The sequence below is a fragment of the Stomoxys calcitrans genome, chromosome 2 (assembly GCF_963082655.1).
Source record: "Stomoxys calcitrans chromosome 2, idStoCalc2.1, whole genome shotgun sequence".
Taxonomy (NCBI): domain Eukaryota; kingdom Metazoa; phylum Arthropoda; class Insecta; order Diptera; family Muscidae; genus Stomoxys; species Stomoxys calcitrans.
In genome coordinates this window covers 174,022,425-174,042,832 of record NC_081553.1, presented here as the reverse complement: position 1 = coordinate 174,042,832, position 20,408 = coordinate 174,022,425, and the positions used below count along the sequence as shown (strand labels likewise).

The following is a 20,408-nucleotide window of genomic DNA, read 5'->3' as shown; positions in this document are numbered from 1 at the left end:
AAATGACAAAAATAACCCATCCTTCGGTGGTGGTTATAAAAAGCCTTTGATGTACATTTTGATTGTTCTCATGGTTTTTTTTAACCCTCCGCAATAGGATGTGGATATACTTATATCGTCTCTCCGTTTGTAACACATGGGAATATTGGTCTTAGGCCCAAATAACTTGATCGCTATGACATTTTAAGGTGATCTAGCCATGTCAGTCCACCTGTCCGTCCATCCGCATGTGCAAAGGAGTAAAGCTAAAATTTGCAAATTTTTGCCCATGAACATTTCACTAAGGAACTTCTCACATATCAATGAGTGAAGTCCGATTCAAGTTTTATCTCAATGATAATGGGACTCCTTTTTATAGCCGAGTCTGAACGGCGTGCCGCAATGCGACACCTCTTTGGAGAGAAGTTTTACATGGCATAGTACCTCACAAATGTTGCCAGCATTAGGAGGGGAAAACCACCGCCGAAAATTTTTCTGATGGTCTCGCCAGGATTCGAACCCAGGCGTTCAGCGTCATAGGCAGGAATGCTAACCTCTGCGCTACGGTGGCTAGGTGCTTGAAATTTTGCACAGATAGTTTCTTTTTGTGTAAATCGGTTGGAATTGTAAATAGGCTATATAGGTCCATTTTTAGATATACTATAGCTATATATACTATATACATATATAGTATATATATACTATAGCGATATATATACTATAGCTCCCATATATAACAATCTCCCAATTATAGTTCTTGAGCCTCCAGAGAACGCAGTCCTTATCCGTTTTGGCTGAATTTTTTTTTTGATATTCAATATATGTGCCAAATATGGCACACTTACACTTTTTGAGCTTCTAGAGAGCGGTATGTTTTCCGATTAAGCTGAAACTTTGAACAGTGACTTTTTTTATGACCTCTAACATACGATCTAGGTATGGATTGGATTGGTTAGAAACCTGATATAGCTTCCATATAAACTCATCTCCCGATTAAACTTCTTAAGCCCCTAGAGTACGCACTTCTAACATACGTGCCAATTGTGGTCCCAATTGGTCCATAACCGATTATACTGCTTGAACCTCTAAAGTGCCCCTTTAGGGAACAATTCTTACCCGATTTGGATGAATCGGTCCCTCCTCCTTACCCTTATTTTCAGAAACGGCAGATATAGGGGAAGGGTGGTGCGATTAAAACGAAAAAAAGTTAAACATTTGGTATCCGATGGGAATGCGGTACCTGAGGGGGGCTGCCCCACCTCCAAAACACAACAAATATATTTATAGACCAATCACGACAATATGGGACTCAAATGAAAGGTATTTGAGAGGGGTAAAACTAATCTGATATTCATATTTCATATTTTGGGCCCAAATCGGATATATTTGCCGACCATGGCAATATGGGGCTCAAATAATAGGTATTTGAGAGTAGAACACGAATCTGACATCAACATTCGGTAAAAAGTGTCTATAGGGACGCCCCTCACCCAAATCACCCCCCAAAAGGGGACAAATTTACTGACCATAGCAATATGGGGCTCAAAAAATTTATTTTAGGGAAGAATACGAATTTGATATATATTTTCAGGGCCTAGTCACCAAGTAGCAATATGGGGCTCAAAAGAAAGGGTTTTTACGAATCTGATATCCAAATGTGGGACCAAGTGTTTGGGGGACGCCGCATCCCATAAACCAATGCCAATATGGGCTTTAAATAAGTGGTATTTGCGAGAAGTGCACGATGCTGTTAGTTTTTCAGGGCTAAGTGTCTTGAGCATCACCACACACCCCAAAACACTCCTAAATCGGACATACATATTTACCGATCACGGCAATATGGGTCTCAAATGAAAGGTATTTGGGAGTAGAGCACGAAATTCATACCCACTTTCGGGAGTTTATACCACCCCCTAAACCAACCACCATCCCGGGGGGCCTTCCCAATCCCAAAATCCCCATGGTAATATCGGTCTCGAAAAAAGCCCTTTAAGAATGGAGTACATCTAACATCCAAACTTAAATGACCCTTAACCCTAGTTTCGTAGCATGGTATTTCAGTAAAAGGTCTTTAATTGTCGGAAATAAATATTCAAAGGATAAGTTTGTTCCGCATGATGAATAAGAAGGCGCATCGGAGCGGGCCCGGTTCGGCTAGTCATAAAGATTATGACCATTTTGAATTCAGTGCCAGCAGAGGAAGATTGCAAAATTTCACATCATGCAAAAAACGAAGGGCTATGTGGCTGAGATTTAAGTTTGAAACCCTTGTTTATATGCTTACAATTCTATAACACCTAGAACAATGGAAAAAGCTTATAAAATCTTCCGGTTATTTTGATTTGTAAACATATAGCTCAACTCCACCAATAAAAACTGTTCTTAAGTACGAGTTATTTGAATATCGATTTACGTCGTGATTGCTTCCAACAAATTACGGCGTTAATCGAGGTATTACTGTACCAAGCTCCAGCTTACAAATAAATCATCCTTCTTTTCCTTGTTTTTGCGAAAACTCATTTATTCCATTGGCGAATCTGTTGTTAGCTTCTCGATAGGCAGCCAGCCAGTCTGTCGAGTCAGATGGAGTGACTAAACAATCCGAAGAAAGTGAACGCAATTAACGCTTTGTCGAGCACTGCGAACAAATACTTCGACTAGCATTCACCAAGGATAAAAAGATGAATAGAATTTTTCATCCTTTACTACTTTGCATTTTCCATTGGTATTGACAATCGAAGTGGTATAGAAGACTTTGGATATTAGTACGAGAATTTCAAATGGAAACTGAAGGCCAACAACAGCAACAACTGCCAGACTAAACGATAGCGTCATTTACGCCGCATGCTTCTTTCTTGTAAAATTCCATTTTCGCTTGAATTAATGTGAATTCATTATTGAGCGATTGGTATTAGTGGAGAGGAACTCTTTCCTCCTGTTGAAAGTTTATTGTTCTCAATAAATAGAGCATTGCGGATTATTGAAATGTAAATTGAAAAGAAATCCGCAAAATTCAAAATATGGGACTTTATAATAGATACCAAATGATGGAGTAAATGGTGCAACTCGTTTTATGACCGACTTAGAGCAATAGTCAAGCTATTAGGTGATCATATCGATCTAGCCATACTCGTCCATATGTGGAAATCACGATGTTCGAAAGATTGGATATGAAATAGACTGTATAGTGGAGATAGCTTGAAATTTTGCACATATACTTCTTGTTTATGTAGGTCGTTGGACACTGTAAATGGGCCACATTTGTTGACATTTGGATATAGCTCCCATATATAAAAGTCCCTCGATTTGTCTTCTTGAGTCCTTAGAAGCCACCATTGTTATCCAATTTGGCTGAAACTTGGCAAGAATTTCGTTGCTACGACTTCCAACAACCGTGCCAAGTACGGCCCAATCGGCCTACAACCTGATATAGCTCCCATTTAAGCCAATCTCCCGATTTAATCTCTTGAGCCGTTTGAAGCCACAGTTGTCATCTTATTTAGACAAAATTTTGCACACTTAAAAGCGCCTTGCCATCTCCGGTTCAAATCGTTCTATAACCTGATATAGCTCCGATAAATCCTAATCTCCGAATTAATCTTCTATGCCCCCAAGAAGTTTCAACTTTTACCTAATTTGGCAGAATTGGGTACGTAAGGTACACATATGCCCTTCAACTATACTATTGGTGGATTTCCAAGATACGGCCCTGCTGAACTTAGCTCAATTTAACTTGTTGTGTTTGAATCAATAACAAGTAAAAGCGTGCTAAGTTCTTCCAGGCCGAATCTTATATACCCCCACCATGGATCGCATTTGCATTGTTCTTTTTCCGATATCTCTTTTTGTGCAAACAAAGGATTAAAGAAAAGTATTGCTATGCTACTGAGGTGAATGTTGAAGACCATATTGAGTACAATTTTGGCCAATTCTAGTAAGAATTCCGCCCCTTTAGGGGTTCAAGAAGCCAAATAGGGTTCATTTTTTATGGGAGCTGTATCAGGCTATAGACCGCTTCAGACCATATTTAACACGTATGTTGAAGGTCATGGGAGATGCCGTTGTACAAAATTTCAGCCAAATCGGACAATAATTGCACTTTCTAGAGGTTTAAGAAGTCAAGATCCCAGAACGGTTTATATGGCAGCTATATCATAAGAAGTCATGACAAAATACGTCATGCAAGATTTCATCCAAATCGGATAAGAATTGCGCTCTGTAGTGGCTCAAGAAGTCAAGATTCAAGATCGGTTTATATAGCAGCTATATCAAAACATGAACCGATATGGCCCCAAACGACCTACACTAATAAGAAGTACTCGTGAAATATTTCAGGCGGCTAGCTTTACTCCTTCGAAAGTACGCATGCTTTCGACAGACAGACGGAAAGACAGACAGACAGACAGACAGACAGACAGACAGACAGACAGACAGACAGACAGACGGACAGACGGACGGACAGACAGACAGACGGACAGACGGACAAACGGACAGACAGACGAACGGGCGGACAAACGGACGGACGGACGGGCGGACATGGCTAGATCGACTTAAAATGACATATCGATCAAGAATATATTTACTTTAGGGGGTCTCAGAGAAATATTTCGAGGAGTTACAAACAGAATGACGAAATAAGTGTACCCTATCCTATGGTGGAGGGTATAAAAAATATCTTCACACAAAAAAAATGTGGTCGTTTCAATTGGTAACGCTTCGTGGACGATTCGCTAAACTGTTGCTGCAGACTTTATTATTGTGTGTTAAAATATATCGTTTTTTGTATACAGTTTACGTAATTTTATTTATTTATTTATTTATTTATTTATTCGCATCTTTGCAACACTAAGCCTATTTGGCCAAAAATTCGCATTGCATATGTAACAATATGCCCAAGTACAAAAATAAAACTTAACTCTCACTAAAATCTAAATTATGAACTATTCTTATTTGATTACAAAAAAAAAAGAAATGGTTATTATAGGCTCCCCAGCCAATTAAAAACAAAACAGGAATAATGAAAAGCATCTAATCCTATGATGTTAGCAACAACATTCATGAAAGAGGAAAAAAAAAGAATACTACAAGCGTAGAAAATGGCACATGTTCAGAAGCGGCAGCAAAAGCATATGGAAAAAGAAAAAAATAAGTCAATTAAAAAAGGGGCAAAAAGCAGAAATCAGGATTCCTCAAAGTTAAAGTAACCTGTAATTTTCAATCGAAAAGCATTGTTTGAATGAGAAAAAATTCTCAAATCAATAGGTAAAAAATTCCAGCACCGAGCAATACGTACAGCGAAAGACTTTTCGTATGAAGAACATGATATCCTAGCAATAACAATTTGAGTATTTCTAACCGAACGGGAGAAGGTAAATAAATCGCGTAAAGGAAAAGGTACACCATTTTTAATTATTTTATGAAACAACAGCAGGTTAGTACAATTGATATAGTTCTCGAAGGAAACACCAAGAAACTCTCTGACGAATTCTGTTACATGTTCACGCCTGCGGACACTAAATACAAATCGAACAATGATATTAATAATACGCCTTAACCTCTGAATGTTGCCTATGGTAGTACCAGACACAACCTCAAGACCATATCTAATAGAAGGCATTAACAATGCATGGGCCAATCGTTTTCTAACCCATAGAGGCAAATAAATGTTTGTAGAATATATCCTACGCAGGGTATAGTACACTCTACTATGTACATGGTCAATATGAGCCCCAAAATTTAGATTCTTATCAAGTACCAACCCAAGACACTTAAGCTCATCCACAAAGCTAACCTCATCATATCCCAACAAAAGATGAAAATCAAACACATTATTTCCAAACAACAAGGCTTTAGTCTTTAACGGGTTAATTGTGAAGGCATTAGTACTGGTCCATCGACAAACTTGACCCAAACAACGATTAATTCCAATCTCCAAAGCATCAGGACAATCACGTTGGCCATTAAAAAGAAGTAGAACATCATCTGCATATAAGAAAACTGTGCAAATAGATAGATCTAAGCATTCAGGTAAATCATTTATGTATAGAAGAAATAGCAAGGGCCCCAAGACCGAACCTTGGGGAACACCAGAGGCCAGAGGAAGAATAGAGGAAACATTGCCATTCAAGCTAACAAATTGAGACCTACCACCTAAGTAGGATAAAATAAGTCTGCATGCAGGATTAGAAAAATTGAATTTTGAACAAAGTTTCTCTACTAAAATCTTGTAAGATATGGAATTAAATGCCTTAGTCAAATCAAGGGAAACCAAAACACTAAATCTATCCAAATTGTTATTCATTCTTATAGAGTCCGTAAGCTGAAGGAGTAAAGTGGTTGTACTATGGCCTTTACGAAATCCATGCTGGTTTTGAAAAATTCTATTTGTAAATTGTAAAAGAATCTGATCTTTCATAATATGTTCGCAAACCTTCGACAAAACAGGCAGAATGGAAATAGGTCTCAGATCTTCCAGGCTATTGACCGAAGCTCTCTTCGGAATAGGAACTACACGAGCTGTTTTCCATGCAGTAGGAAAAACAGAGGAAGTCAGAATTGCATTTACCAAATCCAATATGACACCAGATAGATGAGGAAAAAGAATATTTAAGAACTGCACAGAAACTCCATCAACTCCAATTGCTTTCGACTTAATCTTAGATATAGCAACAGCAATATCATCAATACCAATGCAATCAAAAGAAAATCCATCTTCACTAAAAGAAAAAGTATTGATATCAATAATATCATGCAAATTAGATTGCGCGCCATGCGCAAAGAATTCATTGACGTCATCTATGTCGCCATTGTACACGAAAGCATCATCACCAATGCAACCAGAACCACGAAGCACTTTCCATAAACCATCCGCATTAAGCCCACCGAAACGTCTTACAAAATACTTCCGTCTCTCTCTCCGAATTAGAGATTTAGTTTTATTTCTATATCTGCAAAAAGTTCGCCAGTTTTCTGGTGTTCTGTTCAATTGGTACTCAGAGTAAGCCATATCCCTCAAAGACTTAGTGAAAACAATATCGTTGGAGTTCATCCACTCATCACCAAACAAAACGACTCTTTTCCTCAAAACAGGAACAAAAGAAAAAAGACTTTCAAATAGGTTTGTCAGAATAGTACACTTTTCATTTACATCTGAAGACATGTACATATCAGAGAAATTAAAACTGTCCAAAAAATTAAGAACTCCAGACATATCAATGTTATTGTAGTCATAAAATTCCACAAAGGGATCTGTCCTACTCATGCGAAAATCAAAAGCCGCAAATATCAATGCATGGCGAGAAATCGCAGGGCATTGAACCTGGTCCGATAAATGTTCACTTAAATTAGAACTCAGGAGCATAAAGTCTAACAAGGTTGTGGTGCCATGCACTGCATCAAAGTGTGTGGGCCTAGAATTGTGCAAACCGGATAAACATAATCTACAGCAGGTCGAACGAACTAAAGAAGAAGAAGAAATATTGAACAAGTTGCAATTGAAGTCACCAACAACTATTATATTGGAAAACTGTATGAAAAGATCACGATGAGTTTCCTCAAACGTGGCAAAATCACCTGGAGGAGGCAGGTATACAACCCCAAATAATATCTTAGCCGAACCAGAATAAAGTTCAATAAAGAGAGACTCACACATCCCCAAAATGGAACTTTTAAAAACCAACTTATGTTTAAGGTTCGATGAAATATATATGCCTACGCCACCGCCCCTAGAATTCTTGCGGTCATTTCTATGTAAAGTATATCCTGGAACATTAACAGAGCGTGAAGAAACAGGGGATTTAAGCCAGGTCTCAGAAATTCCTACAACATCAAGCTTAGATTCATATAAAATCGATTTAAGTTCACCAAATTTAGATGAGTAAGCTGAAGGTCTCATGCTCTGGCAATTTAAATGGGCTACATTTAATTTGTCATTACATTCTCTCAATATTGAGTTTATAAAATTGTTGTTGCTAACAACAGGACCAAGGTTTAAGTTAGAAGACATCAAAGGTATAAGAATCTTCTGTTGCGGGGAGCCAAAAATTGAGAAATATTAGTAAACTAGGTCTATTTGTAATCATAACGAAGAAAATCCTAAAACCCATATAATATATTAAATTTAAATTCATATAATATATTAAATTCAAATTACTGCTAAGCAGCTGATCATTATAAATTATGAGATCCATAAAAAAAACTAACAAATTATTTGTTATATACATACATAATCAATCGAAGTATTTACACATTTGTTCAGAAATAGAGAAAAAAAAAATACAAAAATATTCAAATTATTCAAAAATTTTCGAAAATAGAAAAATTTACCAAAAAAATTGTTAATCAAATCTCTAAGAATTACAATAAACGTACGTGTAGAACGGATTATGATGTTTCGCCACCAGACGACTCAAGAAGCGCAACGCACTCATCAACACCACGAATAACTTCGCTTCCATCATGTAACGATAACTTGACCCTCAAATTGTCACCGTGCAAGATTCTGTATTTAACAGCCAGTTGTTTTCGAAGTAGTTGCTTGCAAATCATGTTGAAGTGGCTTGCTGCAGGAGAATAGTGATCGTTTAAATATACCCGGCGTTCAACATCATTGCCAGCACCATTAAAAAAGTCACACACCCTCAACGACCGTGTTTTCCAGTATTCGCTCATAATAGCATCTCGAATCATTACATTATTTAATTTAAGCAGAATAAACTTTCGGTTACTTATGTAGCAAACATGGTTTATGTCTTGCTTAGTAATGTCAACCTTGAAGAAAGCACCTAATGAGACAACAGTGCCAACTAAATCAGTAATTCCACCGGGTAGGCCACCAATGATTATGTCCCCACGATTAAGACGTCGATGTAACATGTTATTTTCCATTTCCAACTTGGAAATCCTAAGAGATGTTGAAGTTTCCACAGATATTATTTTTTTATTACATTCAACAATGTCTGCTCTAATGCCACTCATACATGTAGACATCTCTGTTTTTATATCATCCAAAGCATCTTTAATCGCCATTTGGTCACTATTATTCTTTGTGATGAAATCATCCAGCTTTCTTTCTAAACTGCATATGTCAGTAAAAAAACCATTTGTGCCAATATTATTTTCACACGAGTTACATATAAAGGCGCTTGATTTCACAGACCTCAGCGCAAGTAAATCTTTCTCCGATAGTTTGACGCAGTTGGCATGGAACCAGCGGGAGCACAGTCTGCACATCACACTCCCAGATTTATTTATTGGCTCCTCGCAGCAACCACATTTTAGAGATTTGTTTCCCGGCATAGCTCAAAAATAATAAAGCAGCAAACACAACAGCAACAACAACAGCACGCAAAGAGGAATACAAAAATATCAAAATATCCAGTTAGGAATTCAGCAATAGCAATGCAATAACAACGGCAACGATGGTTATGCAACTCAACACCAGCTTGGGAGAATATGATTCTCTGTAGATTCGGCCAATTTACAGGAAAACTTGATAAAATTCCAAAAGCCTGCAGTTTGTTTAATGTAAAGCGCGAAAAAATACTTCAACTGAAGAACAGTATAATAGAGAATTTTAAAAAGAATGATCAGCTGTCAAACGCACACTTCTACTCAGGCATAGGGTTGCCAAATGGTTAGGGTTGCCAATGGTTTTCCTCATGTTTAATAGAGCACAAGATTATTCGTCCGACTAAATATATTTATATGCTGTTTGAAAGCTAATTTTATAAGCTTAGCTATTATCTGGTTTCAACTGTAGCAATTTATTACATGCAAGAAATTTCAGTAGCGAATTATAGCTAATCGAAATCGAAATATCCATAAATATACGACCCCATAAAGTATATATATATATATTCTTGATCCTAAAAATCTAAGAAGATCTATCCATATTCGTCTATCCGTCTAGTCATCTATCTGTTGAAATCAAGCTACAGTCTTTAAAATTAGGGTATTGAACTGAAGCTTTGCATAGATTCTTTATTGTCCATAGACATGTTAAGTTCGCAGATGTGGTATTTAGGACTATATTTTGTTAAAGCCCCCAGACCGATCTGCCGATTTAATGACTTTGGCCCATTAAAGCCACATTTATTTTTCGATTTTGCTGAAATGGGAGACAGTGAGTTGTGTCAGAATCCGTGACATCCATGTTCAAAGCGGCGCAGATCAGACCAAATTTAGATATAGCTGTCATAAGTACGGAACCCTCGATTTAAGGTTTTAGACCCATATTAATAATTTCGTACAGTCAGTTGTGTTAAGCTCTTCGGCCTTTATCTACCAAGATTAGGATATATCTGCCATATAAACCCATCTCTCGATTTCAGGTTTTAAGTCAATTAAATATGAATTTATTTCGAATTCGCTGATATTTGGCACAATGAGTTGTGTTATGCCCCTCGGCATTCGTACCGAGGATTTTCTAAATCGGGCGATGATTGAATATAGCTGCCTGTAGGAAAGAAGAGAAATAGACCCATTGATAAGTATACCGATCGACTCGGAATCATTTTCCGATTTGATTTAGCTATGTCCGTCTGTCTGTCTGTCCGACTGTCCATGTTAATTTGTGTACAAAGTACAGGTCGCAGTTTTCATCCGATCATTCCAAAAATTTGGAACAAGCATGTTTTTCGGCCTAGAGACAAAGCCTATTGAAATTGGAAAAACTCGGTTCAGATTTGGATATAGCAACCATATGTATGTTTGTCCGAATTGGACTTAAATTGCAATTATATTGTTATTTGTACATCGATTCTCACTAAATTTTGCACGAGGGATTATCTTATAAGTCGACATTATTTGTGAATTTCATAGAAATGGGTTCAGATTTAGATATCGCTCCATTATATATATTTATCAGATTTGGACTAAAATTGCAATTATATTGTCATTTGTAAACCAATTCTCACGAAATATTGCACGAGTGATTCTCTTATAAATCTCGACATTATTAGTGAATTTCATAAAAATGGGTTCAGATTTAGATATAGCTCCCATTTAAATTTTCGTCTTATTTGGACTTGTAACGCAGTAATTGGGTCATTTGTCAACCGATTCACACGAAAATTTACACAAAGAATTCCCTTATGACTCCAGTTATTGCTATTGAATTTATTATAAATCGTTTCATGTTTAGATATAGCTCCCATATATATTTCCTGCCGATTTTGAATAATACTCCATTATTTAAAAATTTTGTTAACATATCTTCACAAACTTTGGCACGAAGGTTTCTCTAATAACTCTTCTGATGACTGATGAATTTCATAAAAATTTGTTTAGTTTCACATAAAGCTTCCATATATATGCACCATCCGATTTCATAAAAGTAGAATGAAAGATACTTTAAAATAAAACGAACAAAAAGGCGTTCGGCCGTGCCGAACTTTGGATATCCACCAACTCGGGTATACATATAGACCACCTTTCGTCCAAATCCGGAGAAAAATGCATACCTTATGCCCCATAGCAGCTATATCGAAATATGTTCCGATTTGGGCCAAATACTAATAAGTACAAGTCATTGTTCAGTTAGATATAGCAGTTATATCGAAAAATAAGATGACCTGAACTATATACGACACGAATGACGAAAAACCTTACATAAGTAACTGTGTCAAATTTCAGTTAAATGGGATTATACGAGCGCCTTTTAAACGGCCAAAACTTTAAATCTAGATATCGGTGTATATGACAGCTATATCGATGTCGAAGAGCCTAACACAACTCACTGACCTAAATTTCGGCGAAATCGGACAAAATATGCGCCCTTTATGGCCCCAAAACCTTTAAAAGAGATATCGGTCTATATGACAGCTTTATCAAAAAGAACATGTCGAGAGACTTAACTTAACACACTGTCCCAAATTTCGGCGACATCGAACAATAAATGCGCCTTTTACGGGCCCAAAACCTTAAATCGAGAGATCGGTCTATATGGTGGCTATAAGGATGTCGGAGAACCTAACACAACTCGCTGTCCCAAATTTTGACAAAATCGGAAATTAAATGCGCCTTTTGTGGCCCCAAGACCTTAAATCGAGAGGTCCAAATCTGGACCGATCTGGGCCAAATTGAAGAACGATGTCGGAGGGCCTAACACAACGCACTGTCCCAAATTTCAGTAAAATCTGATAATAAATGTGGCTTTTATTTGCCTAAGACCCTAAATCGGAGGATGGGTCTATATGGCAGCTATATCCAAATCTAAACCGATCAGGGCCAAATTGAAGACAGATGTCGAAGGGCATAAAACAACTCACTGTCCCAAATTCAGGCAAAATCAGATAATAAATATGACTTTTATGGACCTAAGACTCTAAATCGGCGGATCGTTCTATATGGCAGCTATATCCAAATCTGAACCGATCTGAGCCGAATTGCAGAAGTATGTCGAGGGGCTTAACTTAACTCATTGCCCCAAATTTCATCAAAATCGGATAATAAAAATGGCTTTTATGGGCCCAAGACCCTAAATCGGAGGATCGGTCTATATGGCAGCTATATCCAAATATGTACCGATCTGGGCCAAATTAACGAAGAATGCCGAAGGGCCTAACAAAACTCATTGTCCCAAATTTCAGCAAAATCGGATAATAAATGTGGCTTCTATGGGCCTAAGACCTTAAATCGGCGGATCGGTCTATATGGGGGCTATATCAAGATATAGTCCTATATACCCCATCTACGAACTTAACCTGCTGATAGGCAAAAAAAAGAATCTGTGCGAAGTTTCATCTCAATATCTCTATTTGTAAAGACTGTAGCGTGATTTCAACAGACAGACGGACGGACATGTCTAGATGGTCTTAGATTTTTACGCTGATCAAGAATTTATTGTATATACTTTATAGGGTCGGAAATGGATATTTCGATGTGTTGCAAACGGAATGACAAAATGAATATACCCCATCCTTCGGTGGTAGGTATGAAAAGGAATATATTCGTATTCTTTAGATATATTCGTATCTTTCAGTTACATTGCAACGTCCGTTACAATGGAATTGCCCATATAGCTATCCATGCAAAAGCTACAACCATCAAGTGGTGTATGGTTTGATGATGTTTTGGATTGCTTTAAATTTTACAACATTCACTGCTTTTATAATCCCTTTCTATAACAAGACCATAAATGTATGGTATTTCCCAATTGTATTCACTGCACATACGATTAACCTCAACAATAAATAATGTAAATTAATTAAACGATTTTTTATGTAACATACAAGCAATCGAAAATAGTTTACATTCTGTCATAAGTGTTAAGATTGCAAAAATAATTAATTAAAATCACTGATTTTTGATGCCACAATATGAAATGTCATTGCAAATAATGCATAATTTTTCACCTACCTGCGTTTGTAGAAAAAAACGATGTTTTTTTATTTCCTTAATGATATCCAAGTGTAGGAGAGAGAAATTTGCAATTCGTAATCACTGATTGTTTATAAAACAATGATGTACTTGATTTTTTTATCTCATTATTATTATTGTTGTAGTTGTTTTTTTCTTGTTCACTTCATTGCAACAATTATTCACTGTTGATATGATGGAGATTGATTTACATAAATCTGTGTGATGAATACGAATGCCAATGCTATAGTTAATGATATTTGCACAATAAACACTGCTTGGGGCACAAACACAAAATCACTCACTCTCACTCAAACTCACACTCAATGGGGTCTGGTGGCGAATGTGTTGTTATTCGTTTTAATTAAATATCAATCATACACTCAACACTCCATTCGTATGGCAAGCAGCCACAACACGCACTCACACATCTACACACTGCACACGACAGTCGGGGAGACTGTAAGGATAAGTGCTGAATTATTTATTATTTAACACCAACTCCGGGTTTCCTGCATCCGACGACACTGAGCAATATTTATTGTTTGAATTATTTATTTGTTGTTTTCTTTGGATTTATTTCTTTCAATAAGAATTTATCCTTTGTATATGTAAATCTCTTAGTTGTTTTTTTTTTTTGGTTTCCTTAATGCAATTTTGTTAATTCAATTTAAGTTGTATCCTTTGGTTTCTGTTTGTCAACTGCTTAAAGTTTCTCTAAAACAGATAAATCCTTTCAGTCACTTAAATCCTTCATTCAGTTCGTTTGAATGGTTAATCCTTAGAAGCATTCACCTCCGTTTCCCAGTTTCGAGTCAATGTTTATTCCACACGCGCCACCATCGAACTAATCTTTCAACACTCCACAACTCCGACTTTTATAGTTTCCCAACAAGCTTTCATGCATTTATCCCTTAAGCTTTTGAGTAGCATGCTGTGGATAGACAAAACTTTGTGAGAGTTTTCATTTCTATGGCGCATGTCCCATGGATAAGTAAACGTAAATATTTTGCCGGCAAATTGTGGCAAGTAGCATGATTGTTTACATTTATTGCCAAAAACACACGTGTTTTTCAAAATAGGATGTTTATTTTTATCCATGCAAATGAGGGAACACTTTCAGTTCATATCCCCCAAAACGATGCTATGAGAAAATTCAGTTGGTGCACGTGCTAAAAGACCCAATCTGATTTCAATAGGGTGTAACGAAAAACAAGTAAACTCGTGCTTATTTTGGCCGAGCCATAACTTGGGAACCCACCACCATGGATTCAGCTAAAAAATGGGAGCTATATCTGGTTATAGACCGAAACTAGGATACCCCCATATAAACCGAACTCCGGATTTGATTTCTTGTGCCCCTGAAATGTGGCGCAGAGTCTTCTGCTATGACTTCCACCATCCATGCCAAGTATGAACCGAATCGGTGTATATATACCTATATGGCACCCACATAAAACGATCCCCGGATTTGATTTCATGACCTCCCACAACTATGATGCGAATCGGCATGTATATTGATATAGGCCCCTTTAGTACCGATGCCCAGATATTACTGTTGTTGCGCTTTGTTTGTTTGTCGGTTCCGTATCAAGAACGGCTGAACCAATTTTCATGAAATTTTCACAGATGGTATAGTTTGAGCCCTCGATGACACACACAAATAGGGTACAAAATTTGTTGATATCCGAAGGGCGGACGTACCCTCCCCCTTACCCAATTGTCAAAAATGCCAGATCTCGGAAATGGGTGCACCGATTTAATCGAAATTTTGTATGCCACCTCTTGGCACTCCAAAAATACGAAATTGGTATAAAATGTTAGGGGGACGTCCCATTCAAAACCCCCCCGAATGGACATGTTTACCGATTGGGACAATATGGGTATCAAATGAAAGGTATTTAAGAGTAGACTACGAACATGGTATAAAAATTTTATACTTAGTGTTCGGGGTGTCCCACACCCCCAAAAAACCCCCCCACCAGAACACTTTAACCGCTTTGGGTAATAAGGGTATCAAATGAAAGGTATTTAAGAGTAGAGTACGAACTTGGTACACAAATTTTACCCAAAGTGTTCGGGGTAAACACCGCCCAAAAAAAACCCACAACAGGCCACTTTCGCCGCTTTGGGCAATATGGGTATCAAATTAAAGGTATTGATTAGAGTAGAGTACGAACGAGTCAGAGGGCAATCCCCTTCCTCCAATCCGACCCTAAAAAAGAATCATATATATAACAAGTAAAAGCGTGCTAAGTTCGGCCGGGCCGAATCTTATATACCCTCCACCATGGAGCGCATTTGTCAGTTCTTTTCCCGGCATCTCTTCTTAGGCAAAAAATGATATAAGAAAAGATTTGCTCTGCTATTAGAGCGATATCAAGATATGATCCGGTTTAGACCACAATTAAATTATTTGTTGGGGCCTCAAAAAGTGAAATATATGGGAGCTGTATCGGGCTATAGACCGATTCTGACCCTAATAAACACGTATGTTGATGGTCATGAGAGGATCCGTCGTACAAAATTTCAGGCAAATCGGATAAGAATTGCGCTCTCTAGAGGCCCAAGAAGTCAAGACCCAAGATCGGTTTTTATGGCAGCAGTTAGAATAAAAAAAACGTATCTGATATCCAATTGTCTGTTCAAGTATTAGGGGGACCACCCCAACCCCAAAACACCCCTAAATCGGACATATTTACCGACCACGGCAATATGGGACTCAAATGAAAAGTATTTGCGAGTAGAATACGAATCGAATATCCAAATGTGGGACCACGTTTCTGGGGGTCCACCACTTCCACAATACCCCAAACCGGACATATTTGATGACTTTTGCAATAAGGAGTTTAAATGAGATTAGAATTTTGAGGCCAATGGCAATATGGGGTTAAATAAATTATATATAGTTATATGAGAATAGAGCACGTTGCTGATATATTTTCCGGGCTTAGTGTTTGGGGGACCACAATATCAATGTGGAGCGTAAATGAAAGGTATTGGGGGGTGGAGCAAGAATTGATACCCACTTTCGGGACCAATTTTCTGGGGGTATATCCCTTTCCAAAAATACCCCACAAACAGCAACTTTTTACTGACCATCGCAATATGGGACTTAAATAAAGGTATTTGAGAGTAGAGTACGAATTTGATATTCAAATGTAGGACCATGTATTTAGGGCATCACCTCTAACCCAAAACACCCCCCAAAGGATAAACATTTTTCGATCATGCCAACATGTGGCCCAAATGAAAGGTATTTGAGATTAGAAAACGAATTTGATAACCTATTTTGGGGTCATTTGTTTGGGGGACGCCTCATCGTGTAAACTCCCCTAAACAAATGGCAATATAGGGTTTAACTAAATGGTGTCAGATATCATGAGAATCAGATAATCATGAGAATATCGGGCTGAAATAAAGTACTTTAAGAATGGATTACACTTTACATCCAAACTTAAATTCATATACCAATAAAGATCATATGGGATTCAGGTAAAGGCTCTTATATTGTTAAACTGTTTGTCAAGCGATATACTATTTTCGTAGCATGTATTTCACTAAAAGCTCTATAATTGTCGAAAATAAATATTCCTAGGAAAATTTTGTTCAATAGAAAGTAAAAGAAGGCGCAGCGGAGCGGGCCCTGGTCAGCTAGTTAAAAATAATATATGAAGCCGATCAGGATAGAATAGGACAGCAATAAAATATCTTTGGCAGTATGTACACTTTTTGCCCTCAAATTGGGATAGACACTAGACTGCGGATCTTTAGAAATGTGTTATCCCAGGTGGTCACTTTAAAATGTAATCTTGAATGTAAACAACCAATACAAAACAAAGTTATTAGTGTGGATCTAATACCAATTTTAAGGCAAATTGTTTGGAGGTAGTCTCACCCCATAAACTCACCCTAAACCAATGGCAAATTGGGGCTCAAATAAAAGAAATTTGAGAGCAGAGGACGACCCTGATATTTTTTCAGAACTAAGCGCGTGGATGGTCGCCCACCCTATATACCTCTCAAACCGGACATATTTGCGGACTATGGCTATCGTGATTTCGACAGACGGACGAACATGGCTAGATCGACTCAAAATGACGAGACGATCCAGAATTTGTATACTTTATGGAGTCACAGATCGATATTTCGAGGTGGTACAAATGGAATGATTGTATTAGTATACCCCATCCTATAGAGGGGGGGTATAATTAGAAAGTGAAAGAAGGCGCAGCGGAGTGGGCCCTGTCCAGCTGGTAACAATATATTAATTGAGTTAATAAAGGCAAACTTTTTGCAGAATACACGGTGGCTCGGCACAGCTTAACAGGTTTTTACTTGTTTCTTTTGTTAATAGGGGGCCAAACCTATTTACACCTACAAACCGAGACGCATAGATACAGTTATGATGATAAAACGACTGGGTTTGATTCCCAGCGAGAACAGTAGTTGTTAAGACTCAGCTAGCAAAAAAAAGCTAAAACCGTTCGTGGTTAGAGTAACAGGTGAAATTCATCGCCTCTTTTTATACCCTCCACCAACTCCTCGAAATATTCGTCTGTCGATAGCACACTAACTTTCGAAGGAGTAAAGCTATCCGCTTGCACAATTTTGCACAAAAACTTCTTATTAGTGTAGGTTGGTTGGGATTGTAAATGGGCTATATCGGTCCATGTTTTGATATAGCTGCCATATAAACCTATCTGGGATCTAGATTTCTTGAGCCCCTAGAGGGCACAATTCTAATCCGATTTGGCTGAAATTTTGTATGAGGTGTTTTATTATGACTTCCAACAACTGTGCTGAGTATGGTTGAAATCGGTCCATAGCCTGACATAGCTGTCATATAAACCTATCTGGGTTCTTGACTTCTTGAGCGTCTAGAGTTCGCAATTCCTAACCGATTTCGCTAAAATTTTGAATGACGTTTTATGTTATGACTTCTAACAACTGTGTTAATAATAGTTCAAATCGGTCCATAACCTGATATAGCTGCCATAAAAACCGATCTGGGGTCTTGACTTCTTGAGCCACTAGAGGGCGCAATTACTATCCGATTTAGCCGAAATTTTCCATGAGGTGTTTTGTTATGACTTCCAACAACTGTTCAAATTGGTCCATAACCTGATATAGCTGCCATATAACCTGATATGGGATCTTGACTTCTTGAGCCTCCAAAGGGCGCAACTATTATCCGATTTGGCTGAAATTTTGTACAACGGCTTCTATCATGAGAACATAACATACGTGTCGAATATGGCATTAATCGGTCTATAGCCTAATACAGCTCCCCTATAAACCGATCTCTCTATTCTACTTCTTCAGCCCCTAAAGTGCGCAATTCTTACTAGATTTTGCTGAAATTTTACACAATGACTTCTACTCGACAAATGCGATCCATGGTGGAGGGTATATAAGATTCGGCCCGGCCGAACTTATCACGCTTTTACTTGTTATAGATGAATTTCTAACGTTTATTTCAATGAAAATGATCAATAACGTATTTTAAAAAACTGTCCATCCGACGAGTGCGTGCGTTTGTTGTATAACTCACACAGCACAAATTTACAATACCAAATTAAAGTTTTTTTGACAAGCACGTACATATATGCGCAAGCATGTGAGGGCCCATGACACGTAACTGCACCTTTAAAGGGATGTTTATGAAAAGTTTTGCTGAAACCATGTCCGTGTTTGTAGTTTCAACGGTTTTCCTAAGTAGTTGTGACCCATCTCTTAGGTAGCTGACGCATAGTAATATAAGGCGCAAAACTCCTTCTTACAAAGCCCATATTCTTTATTTCCTTTTAGGACCATAGACTGACGAAACATTTTAACTCTATTCTGCTATGTCCATGTGTCCCACACATTACCTAAATAAATGAGTTCTCGTTGGCAATGTGGATGCATAAGGTTTAGTTTTAAAACAATTGTTTTCCAGTATGTCAGTTCTTACTTTTTTTTGTTTATAGCCCTCTGCTGCACGTGCATCTGATATTACTGAGTTAATTGCATTCAGCCAGAGGTCCTTTAATTCATGCATTTAATTATGGTTTCATGTTGTTGACACACATGCATCCTGCAGTAGTAACAATTGCTTCCGCAGACACTGGAACACAGGCAACAATAAAAATAATGGTGAGGTTGGACAATATTTTACCAGAAGAAGAAAGTTTGTTGCGGTTAAAGAGAAGGATTATTTAACAACTCAACATATATAAATAAAACTTTAAATTAACAATTCACTGTGCTATGTAATTTATTAATACCGTGTGGTGTATAGCTTAACAACATACTCAGGCTAGACAAAACATTTGGCTAGAAGTCACACAGAGTTGTTTTCAGTTTTAAACAAGAAAAAGTGTAATAAGTTCGGGGCGGGGCGAATCTTGGGAACCCACCGCCATATATTTTCCTAAAAGTTTGCACAAAATGCGTTAAGTTGAAGGGCTTAGTTGAACTTCACGTACCAAATTTCTATCAGACCAACAAAAATTTAATCTTCTGGGGCCGCGTAAGGCTAATTAAGCCTTCGGATTATATAGTTGCAGGTTGAAGGTCATAACCAAACACTTCGTGCATAATTTCAGCCAAATCGAACAACGGTTGCGTTTTCCAGGCGCTCAAGATGTCAACTAGGGAGACAGGTTTATATGGGACCTATAAATCGTAACGAATTACTACGTATTTCAGCCCAATCGGATAAAAATTGTGGCTTCTTGAGACTCAAGATATCCAATCGGGAGTAGGTTGATATGGGAACTATATTATTGTAGGTTATACAAGGATTAAGACCATACTTGGCTCGATCGTTGCAAGCCGTAACAGAACATTGTATGCAAAATTTCCCAATCAGATAATAATTGCAGCTTCTAGAGGCTAAAGAAGTCTAGGGCTAAAAGTTGGACTGGATGACAGACGAACATGGCTAGATCGACTGGACTTATGCAAGAAGTACTGTATTCCTTCTCGACCTATTAGTCGGGAGGGAGAACCTTACACACTCATGGATACCAAGGATTTCATGAACCTTGAGACTAAGGGACTGGAATCCCAATCTTTACAACACC

At 37.7% G+C, this 20,408-nt stretch overlaps 1 protein-coding gene across 1 annotated transcript in view; it reads right to left on the bottom strand.

Annotated features, from left to right (window-relative positions):
- LOC106091504 (uncharacterized) overlaps positions 1-14,171 on the bottom strand; it is a 91,091-nt gene extending 76,920 nt beyond the window's left edge. Inside the window, exon 1 of the mRNA XM_059362817.1 lies at positions 13,339-14,171. The gene's annotated coding sequence lies outside the window, so the exon portion shown is untranslated. The remainder of the gene's footprint in view (positions 1-13,338) is intronic.
- Between the last annotated feature and the right edge of the window lie 6,237 nt (positions 14,172-20,408).